At 39.6% G+C, this 12846-nt stretch overlaps 1 protein-coding gene across 1 annotated transcript in view; it reads left to right on the top strand.

Moving 5' to 3' along the window:
* LOC126235852 (structural maintenance of chromosomes protein 4-like) overlaps window positions 1-12846 on the top strand; it is a 329466-nt gene that overhangs the window by 287004 nt on the left and 29616 nt on the right. The window lies entirely within an intron of this gene.

The following is a 12846-nucleotide window of genomic DNA, read 5'->3' as shown; positions in this document are numbered from 1 at the left end:
GGCTACCAACATTTCTGATTCCCTGTTTTGACACTGGCAAATACAGTGATGATTCCTGCAATAAGCCAGTGACCCATTCCTTCCTTATCCTTATTATCACGAAGCTATTGCTCCAACATTTTATGACGTTACTCTTAGCAGGTACACTACATGGCTGCGCGTTACCAAATAAAACCTCAGTTGAGTATTTTTACTTATTTGTTTGTTTGTAGATTTTCCAGCACAAAGTGATTTCTTTTCTTGATGGGTTATTACTGTCAGGTACCGAAATAACCTTGAGCATCCACAAGTACTAAGGTGTGGCTGTTATGTTGGAACTATCATTTGAGAAAGTTTGAGATTTAGTATCTGAATCTGTACTCTCATCTCTGTGGCATATGTTGGTATTGTCATTGTCCTTCCCTTCTTGTATCAGTTGTGAATGGTGGGCAGAAGGAGTTCTTTGCGGAGTGGGGGAGTGATACATAAAACAGTATTCCATTTGAGTCCATAGCTGTATCACGGCACTGCACTGAACAGGTATTTGAATGTTGTGCAGGGGCAGTTGAATTTAATGAAACTAACTTCTAATTGTTTGACTTCAGAGCATTTCTGCTCAAGTTAGAAAGTGTTCTTGGTTCACTTCATAGGAAGTACTAGAAATTAGTTATATGTGGTGTGCAAGATCTCCTAAATCCATATGATCTGATGCAGATTGTGTTTCTTTCCAACCAGGGTGCAGGGGAACAGTGGCATGGCCATAGACAATATTTTTATTCATTCTTCATTACTAGATGGGCATTCTGTTAGTAAGAGAGTGAGTGGCGTTTCAGAGCATGATGCACAAATTTTAACACTAAAACGTTTTTGTACTCAAACAAATGTTTCATATAATTACAAACTGTGTAGAAAAGCTAATCCAACAGCAATGCAGAGGTTTTTTAAACCTTGTTAAGGAACAAGAATGGCAGGATGTTCAGAGTACTGTTAACATAGATGACAAGTGTAATGCTTTCCTTAATACATTTCTAAGTTGCTTTTCATTAGAACATTCTAAACAGGGTACTAGCATTAAAAGGCAGCCTGGGTGGCTGACTAGTGGGATAAGGATATCATGCAGAACAAAGCAGGAAGTAGTCACAGTCAAGCTACAGTAGCTCATTACAAACAATACTGCAAGGTGCTTAAAAATATTATTAGGAAGGCAAAGAGTATGTGTTATGCAAATAGAATAGCTAATTCACAGGATAAAATTAAAACCATATGATCAGTCATGAAGGAAGTGTCTCATCAGTAGCACAAGGTTGATGATATAAAGTCAGTTTGTAGTAAAAATATTTCTGTTACTGATAAGTCAGATATATGTACAGTATTTAACAGTCACTTTCTGGGCATTTCTGGTGAATTAAATAAAAACAGGGGATCATATAACTCTCTAGGAAAATGCCTTTCCAAGATTGGTGTCTAAATACTCCTCTGTGATTGAGTCAGTAATTAAATCACTGAAGACGAAGGACTCTCATGGATATGATGGAGTGCCTAGCAGAATATTAAAGTAGTGTGCTGCACATGTTAGCCATTTATGTAGCCACATTTGTAATTTTTTTCTTTAAGAATGGTCAGTTTCCTGAACGATTAAAGTACTCAGTAGTAAAACTGCTTTATAAAAAGGGAGAAAGGGATAATGTAGACAATTTTAGGCATATTTCTATGCCATGAATGTTTGCTAAAGTTATTGAAGAGGCTGCGTATGTAAGGATAATTGATCCTTTTATTTCACATAATTTGCTATCAAATGTACAGTTAGGTTTCAGAAGTTGTTTAACAACTGAAAATGCCATGTTCTCTTTTCTCTGTGAGGTACTGGATGGATTAAATCAAAATATTTTGAATGTTAGGTATCTTTTTTTGATTTAACTAAGGTGTTTGATTATGTTGATCACAAAATATTGCTCCAGAAGTTGGACCATTTAGATGTATAATCCTTTTAGCATGGTAAGTGAATTGAGTAAAAAATATGCCTTTATACTTTTCAGAACATTTTATTGCTCAAAGTGACACAGGTTGTCCTAAACAAACATCTAGAAGAGGCCTTCCTAGCCTGCCAAAACACCAAACCCCTAGCCTGGTTCAGGTTCATTGATGATATCCTCATGATGTGGTCTCAGGGCCAAGGCACCACATCTTTATTCCTTCACAATCTCAACACCTTCTCTCCCTTCCACTTCACGTGGTCCTCCTCAACCCAGAATGCCACCTTCCTAGTTGTTGACCTTCTCCTCTCTGATGGCTTCATGCACACTTCTGTCCATATTAAACCCACCAACCACACCTGCATTTTGACAGCTGTCATCCCTTTCACACCATAAAGTCACTCCCACATAGCCTGGCCACCGAGGGACAGTGTACCTGCAGTGACAAAAACTCCCTTGCTCAGTATGCTGAGGGTCTCATGAAGGCATTATCCCCCAGACCTAGTCCGCAAACAGATCTCCCATGCCATTTCCCCTTAACCCCCAATTCTCCCACCACCCCCAAGAACCAGATACAAAGGAGTGTCCCCTTCATCACCCAGTGCCACCCCACACAGGGCTTTGATTACCTGTCATCGCACCCTGAAAAGAGAGACATTCTACCGAAGATACTTCCCACCCCACCTAATATGGTGTTGAATTGCCCACCCAACCTCCACAACATTCTAGTCCATCCCTAAGCCACAAGGATTATATCACTGTGGGAGAGACAGGTGCAAAAGCTGCACCATCCACCCACCCAGCACTTCCTATTCCAGTCCTGTCACAGGACCCCATCAAGGGCCGGACCCCCTGTGAAAGCAGCTGTGTCATTTACCAGCTGTGCTGCAAATCATTGCACAGCTTTTTATACTGGTATGACTACCAACCAGCTGTCCACCAGGATGAAAGCACACTGTCAGACCGTGGCCAAGAGCAAAGTAGACCACCTTGTGGCACAACATGTAGCTAAACATAACACATTTGATTTCAATAGCTGCTCCACTACCCAAGCCATCTGGAGCCTTCACTCCACCACCAGCTTTTCTGAACAGCACAGATGGGAGTTATCCTTACAACACATTCTCCGCTCCCGTAATTATCCCGGCCTCAACCTATGCTAACATAGTGTCCCTACACCCTCCTCCCAACAGTTTTCACCCCCTCTGTATTATCATCTCCTTCCCATTCTCATCTCCCATCATGTTTATTTGCAGCCCCCTGCCAACACATCTGCACATCTTTCCCTAGTCCTCTCCTTTTTTGCTCCTTTTTTTTTCCCCTGCCTCCCTGCCCCACAACTTCTTGATGCTGTGCCTGTTGGCAGTCTAGTCCCTGCACACTCTACCAGACAGTGTTTGTCTCTCTCCCCACCCGTACACTACCATCTGTTGCCCTTCCCTGAGCTGGGTCAGTGTAGCCAATAACTATTCCAACACAGCTTTAAGTGCCTGCTGTTGTTGCAGAAGTGACCTAAGTGAAGCCTCCACAGTAGAGCCGAATGGCAGAAAAACCACAGAATCCAAAACACGTGAATATTCGTCCCTCGAATGTAGTTTAAACATCTCACAAACACATTTAACAACTGAGGGCTCGGGACCCCTGCATGCTCTTATGAGGATGCTATCTAAATCAGTTGTTGCTGATGTAGTGCTGCGCACACATGGAGGATCTGGTGATGGCTGTCAGTGGCCAGGCTGTCTCTGGAGACCGCTTGAATCAGTTGCAGGGACAACATTTGAATGTTGGCACACAGTAAGCTTGCCATAGTGACCCAACATACTCGTATGTCCGCTGTGGCCGGTAGGTGTAGTAACCAGCAAGTACTACATTTTGTATTCAAGTTGCTTACTAGTTGGCCTCACAAGGCTGCATAGTAAATGGGCTGAAATTATCAAAGGACCAGTCACAAAACATTTTTTCCCACTGTCAGCTCACCTTATGATTAATTTAACTGGTCTCAGAAAATTGATGTTTTACTACTATCAGTTCAGGCTAGTTACAAGTGCTGCTCTAAAAAATGATCAGAGGGTGACTAAACTGTGATCAGTCCTTTCATGGCTGTTGCACAAACTTAATAGTGTGAGAGAAGTGCTAAGTAAGAGTATTACTGAAAAGGGGTCTCACAGACTTAAAAATGCAAGAGAAGATTATTACTGAAAAGGGAGGCTGCTGGTGAGCTGACAAACCAATTTATGTAAAACTATACATGAACAAATTTCAAGAATTTTGTAATATGTTGGCACACAGTAAGCTTGCCATAGTGACCCAACATACTCGTATGTCCGCTGTGGCCGGTAGGTGTAGTAACCAGCAAGTACTACATTTTGTATTCAAGTTGCTTACTAGTTGGCCTCACAAGGCTGCATAGTAAATGGGCTGAAATTATCAAAGGACCAGTCACAAAACATTTTTTCCCACTGTCAGCTCACCTTATGATTAAGCTCCAAGATATGAATTATTTTATTACTCGCTGAAGTAAAAACCACTGTTCTGTCTGAAAAATTTATGAACTATATTAACGCAGCAATGCAAACTGGTTACCTGCACAGGGTGACAGCACTGTCTTGTTTACACCCAAGAAGCAGCAAGGGCAAGTGGTAAGAGTGTACACTCCAGTATTTTTACAGGTGGAGCTCTGTCACACATTACATATCTGTATGCACCACTGACTGAAGTTCCCATGTGGAACCAGAGAAGAAACAAGGGCACGCATGTTCACAGTGTTTCACTGGTACCAATTGTGAAAATATATTCCCTGGGGAAGTGGCTATTTTTCATGGCTGTCTGTTGATTCATTGTCTACTCTTTGAGCTGCAGATAATAATGCCGACTGTTTGAATCTATGCCAGATTATTTTATTAGATTTTCAATTTTCTCGTTCATCAATATTTCTCCCCTCCACTAGTCATTACACACATTTTTGGTATGACATACTGTGCATCTAGTATTCTAATGTTAACCAGTAGAAATTAAACAATGGAAAATCTAGGATGGAATGTAACAATATTATGACAAAGAAAGTTGCTACTCACCATACAGGGGAGATGTTGAGTCACAGACAGGCACAACAAAAAGACTGTCACCATATAGGCTTTCAGCTGATAAGGCCTTTGTCAAAAATAGATCACTCACTCACTCACACACACACACACACACACACACACACACACACACACACGTGATTGCAGCCACAAAGTATGGTTTCAGCTGCCAGAGGCTGCAGTTTTTTTTTTTGTGTGTGTGTGTGTGTGTGTGTGTGTGTGTGTGTGTGTGTGTGTGTGGTCTATTTTCGACAAAGGCCTAAGGGCCTTGTTGGCAGAAAGCTAATATTGTGACAGTCTTTTTTTTGTGGCTGTCTGTGACTCAGCATCTCTGCTATATGAACATTAGAAATTAATGCCACCACAGCAAAAGCAAACTGACCGCATGGTCTACTGGCTAGTATTTTTGGCAAGTAACGGTGACGTCACAGGCTTGATTCTCAGTGGCGACCACAAATTTTGTTTCTGGTGGAAAGGTCTGGAAAGAGATCTATGCAGCCTTGTGAGGCCAGCTAGTAAGCAACTTGAATACAAAATGTAGTACTTGCTGGTTAGTACACCTACCGCCCACAGCGGATATACGAGTATGTTCGGTCACTATGGCAAGCTTACCGTGTGCCAACATTCAAATGTTGTCCCTGCAACTGATTCAAGCGGTCTCCAGAGACAGCCGGCCACTGACAGATCCTCCATGTGTGCGCAGCACTACATCAGCAACAACTGATTTAGATAGCATCCTCATAAGAGCATGCAGGGGTTCCAAGCCCTCAGTAGTGGCTTGTGACTGTATGGATAAAAATGGGGAAGCTGACACTTGTGACAATTTTGTTGGTACCACAAAAATAATTGTTCAGTAAACTTCTAGCACATGAATAATAAATTGTAGGTTAGAAAATCACTCTTTATAATGCCTCCAAATGCGTGGTTCGATTTTTAAGTGTTTGTGATGCTACAGTCTAGGGGCCAAGCAACACACTTGTTGCAAAAAATAAATAAATAAAATGAAATAAAAATCTAGTCATAAAGTTCAAATAAATGTTGGAGATTCTGGTGAAAAATAATGTTGACTACTCACAACATTTTAAATTTTTAAGAAAACTGAGTTTAACTTACTGTAACACCCATGACAGGTTAATAATTGTTGAACTAATGAATGTTTTAGCAAGGGCTTAAACAAAATGGAGCAGTATTTCATGTGCACATAAATTCCTGGAAAAATCTCCAAAAATAATCAAAGTTCATTTAGTGCAAGTATAAAGTTAAAGTTCCATAGTTGCGAACTGACTAGATTCTAAGTGCAAATCATTCACATAAACAACCCCAGTAAAGTCTTAGAGTTCAGACTATTTTCCTAACATGAAATATTTTAAGTCCACAAGCTGAAAAATATCGACACATGCCAATAATCCCAGTCCAAAACTCAACACTTAGAAAAATGCCAACTCATTAGAAATGCAGCCTACTGCTGCATATACATACTGTGTGTCCTAGATCTCAATCACTTCTGAACAAGTGCCAACTAAACAGTGTTCCTCACAAGATGGCTGACCCTGTTTAACCCCCGCACTTTGACATGAGTCAAACACAAACATGTCTAACTTCCACAACATACTTAAAGACTATGGATTTAATATCATATACACATATCATACATCAAAAATACATAAATTTCCTCAGCTTTCTATTGCTGTTCGTATTTTTTCTCTAAGTTAAATAGCTTGTTCACAAATAATTATTTTGGCCAGGCAAACACTACTTTACATTGTGTCATTACTAATATTGTTAACAGTTAAAACTAAGAACCTTTATAAATTCTTGTCTAGGTTTACTCAGTAATGTTGCTGCTACTTTTAATGTTTCATCTATTATTTATGTGAAAAGTGAACTGTCACATGTGGAATGCACATTCTTGCATATAATTCAAAATAGGTAATGTTCATAAAAAAATATACTATGATAGACCGATAGTGCTTAGTCAGACCTATCCATAGACACTTTTTGAAAATCGCTTAAGGTGTTGATGAGATATCAATTTTCGAAGTTCGTGTTATGCACAAAATGTTTATCATGTTGTTGTGGTCTTCAGTCCTGAGACTGGTTTGATGCAGCTCTCCATGCTACTCTATCCTGTGCAAGCTTCTTCATCTCCCAGTACCTACTGCAACCTACATCCTTCTGAATCTGCTTAGTGTATTCATCTCTTGGTCTCCCTCTACGATTATTACCCTCCACACTGCCCTCCAATGCTAAATTTGTGATCCCTTGATGCCTCAAAACATGTCCTACCAACCGATCCCTTCTTCTAGTCAAGTTGTGCCACACATTTCTCTTCTCCCCAATCCTATTCAATACCTCCTCATTAGTTACGTGATCTACTCACCTTATCTTCAGCATTCTTCTGTAGCACCACATTTCGAAAGCTTCTATTCTCTTCTTGCCCAAACTAGTTATTGTCCATGTTTCACTTGCATACATGACTACACTCCATACAAATACTTTCAGAAACGACTTCCTGACACTTAAATCTATACTCGACGTTAACAAATTTCTCTTCTTCAGAAACGCTTTCCTTGCCATTGCCAGTCTACATTTTTATCCTCTCTACTTCGACCATCATCAGTTATTTTACTCCCTAAATAGAAAAACTCCTTTACTACTTTAAGTGTCTCATTTCCTAATCTAATCCCCTCAGCATCACCCGATTTAATTTGACTACATTCCATTATCCTCGTTTTGCTTTTGTTGATGTTCATCTTATATCCTCCTTTCAAGACACTGTCCATTCCGTTCAACTGCTCTTCCAAGTCGTTTGCTGTCTCTGACAGAATTACAATGTCATCGGCGAACCTCAAAGTTTTTACTTCTTCTCCATGAATTTTAATACCTACTCCAAATTTTTCTTTTGTTTCCTTTACTGCTTGCTCAATATACAGATTGAATAACATCGTGGACAGGCTACAACCCTGTCTCACTCCTTTCCCAACCACTGCTTCCCTTTCATGCCCCTCGACTCTTATAACTGCCATCTGGTTTCTGTACAAATTGTAAATAGCCTTTTGCTCCCTGTATTTTACCCCTGCCACCTTCAGAATTTGAAAGAGAGTATTCCAGTTAACATTGTCAAAAGCTTTCTCTAAGTCTACAAATGCTAGAAACGTAGGTTTGCCTTTTCTTAATCTTTCTTCTAAGATAAGTCGTAAGGTTAGTATTGCCTCACGTGTTCCAATATTTCTACGGAATCCAAACTGATCTTCCCCGAGGTCAACTTCTACCAGTTTTTCCATTCGTCTGTAAAGAATTCGCGTTAGTATTTTGCAGCCATGACTTATTAAACTGATAGTTCGGTAATTTTCACATCTGTCAACACCTGCTTTCTTTGGGTTTGGAATTATTATATTCTTCTTGAAGTCTGAGGGTATTTCGCCTGTCTCATACATCTTGCTCACCAGATGGTAGAGTTTTGTCATGACTGGCTCTCCCAAGGCCGTCAGTAGTTCTAATGGAATGTTGTCTACTCCCGGGTCCTTGTTTTGACTCAGGTCTTTCAGTGCTCTGTCAAACTCTTCACGCAGAATCGTATCTCCCATTTCATCTTCACCTACATCCTCTCCCATTTCCATAATATTGTCTTCAAGTACATCGCCCTTGTATAAACCCTCTATATACTCCTTCCACTATTCTGCCTTCCCTTCTTTGCTTAGAACTGGGTTTCCATCTGAGCTCTTGATATTCATACAAGTGGTTCTCTTCTCTCCAAAGGTCTCTTTAATTTTCCTGTAGGCAGTATCTATCTTACCCCTAGTGAGACAAGCCTCTACATCCTTACATTTGTCCTCTAGCCATCCCTGCTTAGCCATTTTGCACTTAGTGTCAATCTCATTTTTGAGACGTTTGTATTCCTTTTTGCCTGCTTCATTTACTGCATTTTTATATTTTCTCCTTTCATCAATTAAATTCAATATTTCTTCTGTTACCCAAGGATTTCTATTAGCCCTCGTCTTTTACCTACTTGATCGTCTGCTGCCTTCACTACTTCATCCCTCAGAGCTACCCATTCTTCTTCTACTGTATTTCTTTCCCCCATTCCTGTCAATTGTTCCCTTATGCTCTCCCTGAAACTCTGTACAACCTCTGGTTCTTTCAGTTTATCCAGGTCCCATCTCCTTAAATTCCCACCTTTTTGCAGTTTCTTCAGTTTCAATCTGCAGTTCATAACCAATAGATTGTGGTCAGAATCCACATCTGCCCCTGGAAATGTCTTACAATTTAAAACCTGGTTCCTAAATCTCTGTCTTACCATTATATAATCTATCTGATACCTTGTAGTATCTCCAGGATTCTTCCAGGTATATAACCTTCTTTTATGATTCTTGAACCAAGTGTTAGCTATGATTAAGTCATGCTCTGTGCAAAATTCTACATGGCGGCTTCCTCTTTCATTTTCCCCCCCAATCCATTTTCACCACTATGTTTCCTTCTCTCCCTTTTCCTACTGACGAATTCCAGTCACCCATGACTATTAAATTTTCGTCTGCCTTCACTACCTGAATAATTTCTTTTATCTCGTCATACATTTCATCAATTTCTTCATCATCTGCAGAGCTAGTTGGCATATAAACTTGTACTACTGTAATAGGCCTGGGCTTTGTGTCTATCTTGGCCACAATAATGCGTTCACTATGCTGTTTGTAGTAGCTAACCCGCAACCCTATTTTTTTATTCATTATTAAACCTACTCCTGCATTACCCCTATTTGATTTTGTATTTATAACCCTGTATTCACCTGACCAAAAGTCTTGTTCCTCCTGCCACCGAACTTCACTAATTCCCACTATATCTAACTTTAACCTATCCATTTCCCTTTTTAAATTTTCTAACCTACCTGCCCGATAAAGGGATCTGACATTCCGCACTCCGATCCGTAGAACGCCAGTTTTCTTTCTCCTGATAACGACGTCCTCTTGAGTAGTCCCCGCCCAGAGATCCGAATGGGGGACTATTTTACCTCCGGAATATTTTACCCAAGAGGACGCCATCATCATTTAATCATACAGTAAAGCTGCATGTCCTCGGGAAAAATTACGGCTGTAGTTTCCCCTTGCTTTCAGCCGTTCGCAGTACCAGCACAGCAAGGCCGTTTTGGTTAATGTTACAAGGCCAGATCAGTCAATCATTCAGACTGTTGCCCCTGCAACTACTGAAAAGGCTGCTGCCCCTCTTCAGGAACCACATGTTTGTCTGGCCTCTCAACAGATACCCCTCCGTTGTGGTTGCACCTAAGGTACGGCCATCTGTATCGCTGAGGCACGCAAGCCTCCCCACCAACAGCAAGGTCCATGGTTCATGGAGGGGGTTTAACATGAAATAACTTAAAAACTATTCTTCAAATCAAGGGCACATTTTCTCCCATGCATTCATCTTATTTTTGTCTTTGTAACTATGTAACAGGATTCTTTGTATCTAGTTGGTTTCTGTTGTTGTTGGGTTTAATCTTACTTGATATTTATTCTGGACACTCAATTCTGCCACATTGATTACGCCTCCATGTTTCACACCAGTGGCCGTGTGTCCAATGGCCAGAATATGGGCTTATCTGCTAGCTGCTGTCCTGTGATCATGGTAACTTTCATAGTCAGAGTGTCTGCTAATCACTGAGGCTCAAAAGGTGTTGCCATCTATTGATGACACTGTGCTACTCTTGTGGCTACTGAGCTCTGTCTGGCTTGGCCTCCACTCCTCCTCAGCTTTCAGTAACAGGCATGCTCTCTATACCTCCACTTGCTACTTCATACATATAGTGGATGGTGCAAGTGGGAGAGAGAGAGAGAGAGAGAGAGAGAGAGAGAGAGAGAGAGAGGACACACACCATAGTTACCTATAAAATAACAATCTGAATATGACAAAAATGTAGTATTAAATTTATTTGAGTGTCTGTAGAGACAGTGTAAGTAAATAATATTGACTATGAACTAAAAAAGTTAATGCTGGCAGTACTTCTACTACTGTTGATAATAATTATAGTGGCAGATACAAAAAGAATTTAGAGGTGTAAAACATAAATGTGTTCTTATATAGCAAGTTAGGATGAAATAAAATTTAAATAGACTGCACCATCTAAAAATACTGGAAAAAGAGGAAGATGGGGTTGAAAAGAAGGATGTACAGGGCTAACTAGTGTGTACAGGGCCAATGGTAGTCATTATTGTTGCTTCAGTAGATATATCATTAACTGTTTTCTGAAGCTGGAGATGTTATTCACTTCAGCAAGTAGCACCAAACACTGTCTGTAATATACCCACAAAATTATATTCATATTTTTAAACACATTAACAGTTTAAGAAAAACTTATCGCTAACTTACGTGGCAGCATCTTCTATCATAAAAATTATGCTAAACATATTTAAACATCTGTAACCCTTTGCATACCAAAAAGTCAGTACATATATGTGAATAAAAACATAAACATCAAAATCCTGCATAACTAATGCTTCTAAATTCCCATTTTTTTTGTGTGAATGTGTGAGTACAACATACCTCACAAATACAATGAACAAATAAGAATCAAAATTGAACTGCTGTGATTGCAATATCACATTCAAATTATTTAGAGTTCTCTACATATTGCCCTTTCTTTTGTGTTTACATATCAATTTGACCAATTACATCATCACACTTTTTAAATACATTTTTGTAGCACAAATGAAACACTTATCACAACATCTTTGCTGTCTTATTATGTGACTCCCAAGCTTGTTACAATGATGTAGCTCAGACCATTGGTACTGTTTTTAACTCTCCTGCCAGCCATTTGACATGACACCAACAAGAAACAAAAATCACCCAATGAGTCACCTATTATCTCCAGGCATCTGAATCACAAGGACCAGTCAGATCAAAACCCACCCCCTCTTCTATCGAGACTTGACACAATCAAAACTAAATCTGTAAGTGAAATTTGTCACAAACAAACACATAGTCATGTTTGCAAGGGATGCTTGCTGATACAGACTTTTCATTTTGGTAGCAACAACTTGTTCCATTCAAGATCAGTATAGCACAAGCAGTTGCAACTGAACTACATTGAGACAAAGTTTCTCTAACCAAAATGAACTCAAGATGTGGTGTGAATAATACTCAGAATGTTAAACAAGAGACTGGTGTTATGAACAAGCATCAGAAAACAAACAAAAACTTCTGCAAACAAACGAAAATGACTGCTATACCTTATTGGTCTACCACAAGCTTAATACCATTGAATTACAAACAAAAAGAACGCTGCACAATGAAGTAATCAAACCCCAAACAATAAATAACCCCTTCAACCAAAATAACTTATGCATAAATAAAACCCATTTGTCATCTCATACTCCTAATTTCAACCACTTCATCATCAGCTGATCTTTTCTCAGTTAGCAGCTGGACCCAACACACCAAAAGATGTTTCAGGCATGCCCAAAACAAAATTGCCATTATAGTAATTACAGCTGTTGCAGCTTGTTGAATAACAATTTTACTCTCTCTGCCATCCATATTTCATAATTTATCATCCCATAGTTACTCAAAATACACTTACTTAGCCCCTCCAAAAGTTTTAACACTAACAATCCCAAAATAAATATTACCCCCAAAATATACACATTCCCACAGCAAAATGACCCCCACCCCACCCCATTCAAAAAATTAAACTAAACATAATATGTATACAACAAATTGATCCCCAAAACCTTATCCCAATACACACAAACCAATATGACACCCAACAACCTTAACCCAAACACAAGAGAAGAACTCACTTTATATATACCATCTCA

This window comes from Schistocerca nitens, chromosome 2 (assembly GCF_023898315.1).
Source record: "Schistocerca nitens isolate TAMUIC-IGC-003100 chromosome 2, iqSchNite1.1, whole genome shotgun sequence".
NCBI classification, from domain to species: Eukaryota; Metazoa; Arthropoda; class Insecta; order Orthoptera; family Acrididae; genus Schistocerca; species Schistocerca nitens.
This window is presented reverse-complemented; position numbering and strand designations above follow the sequence as displayed.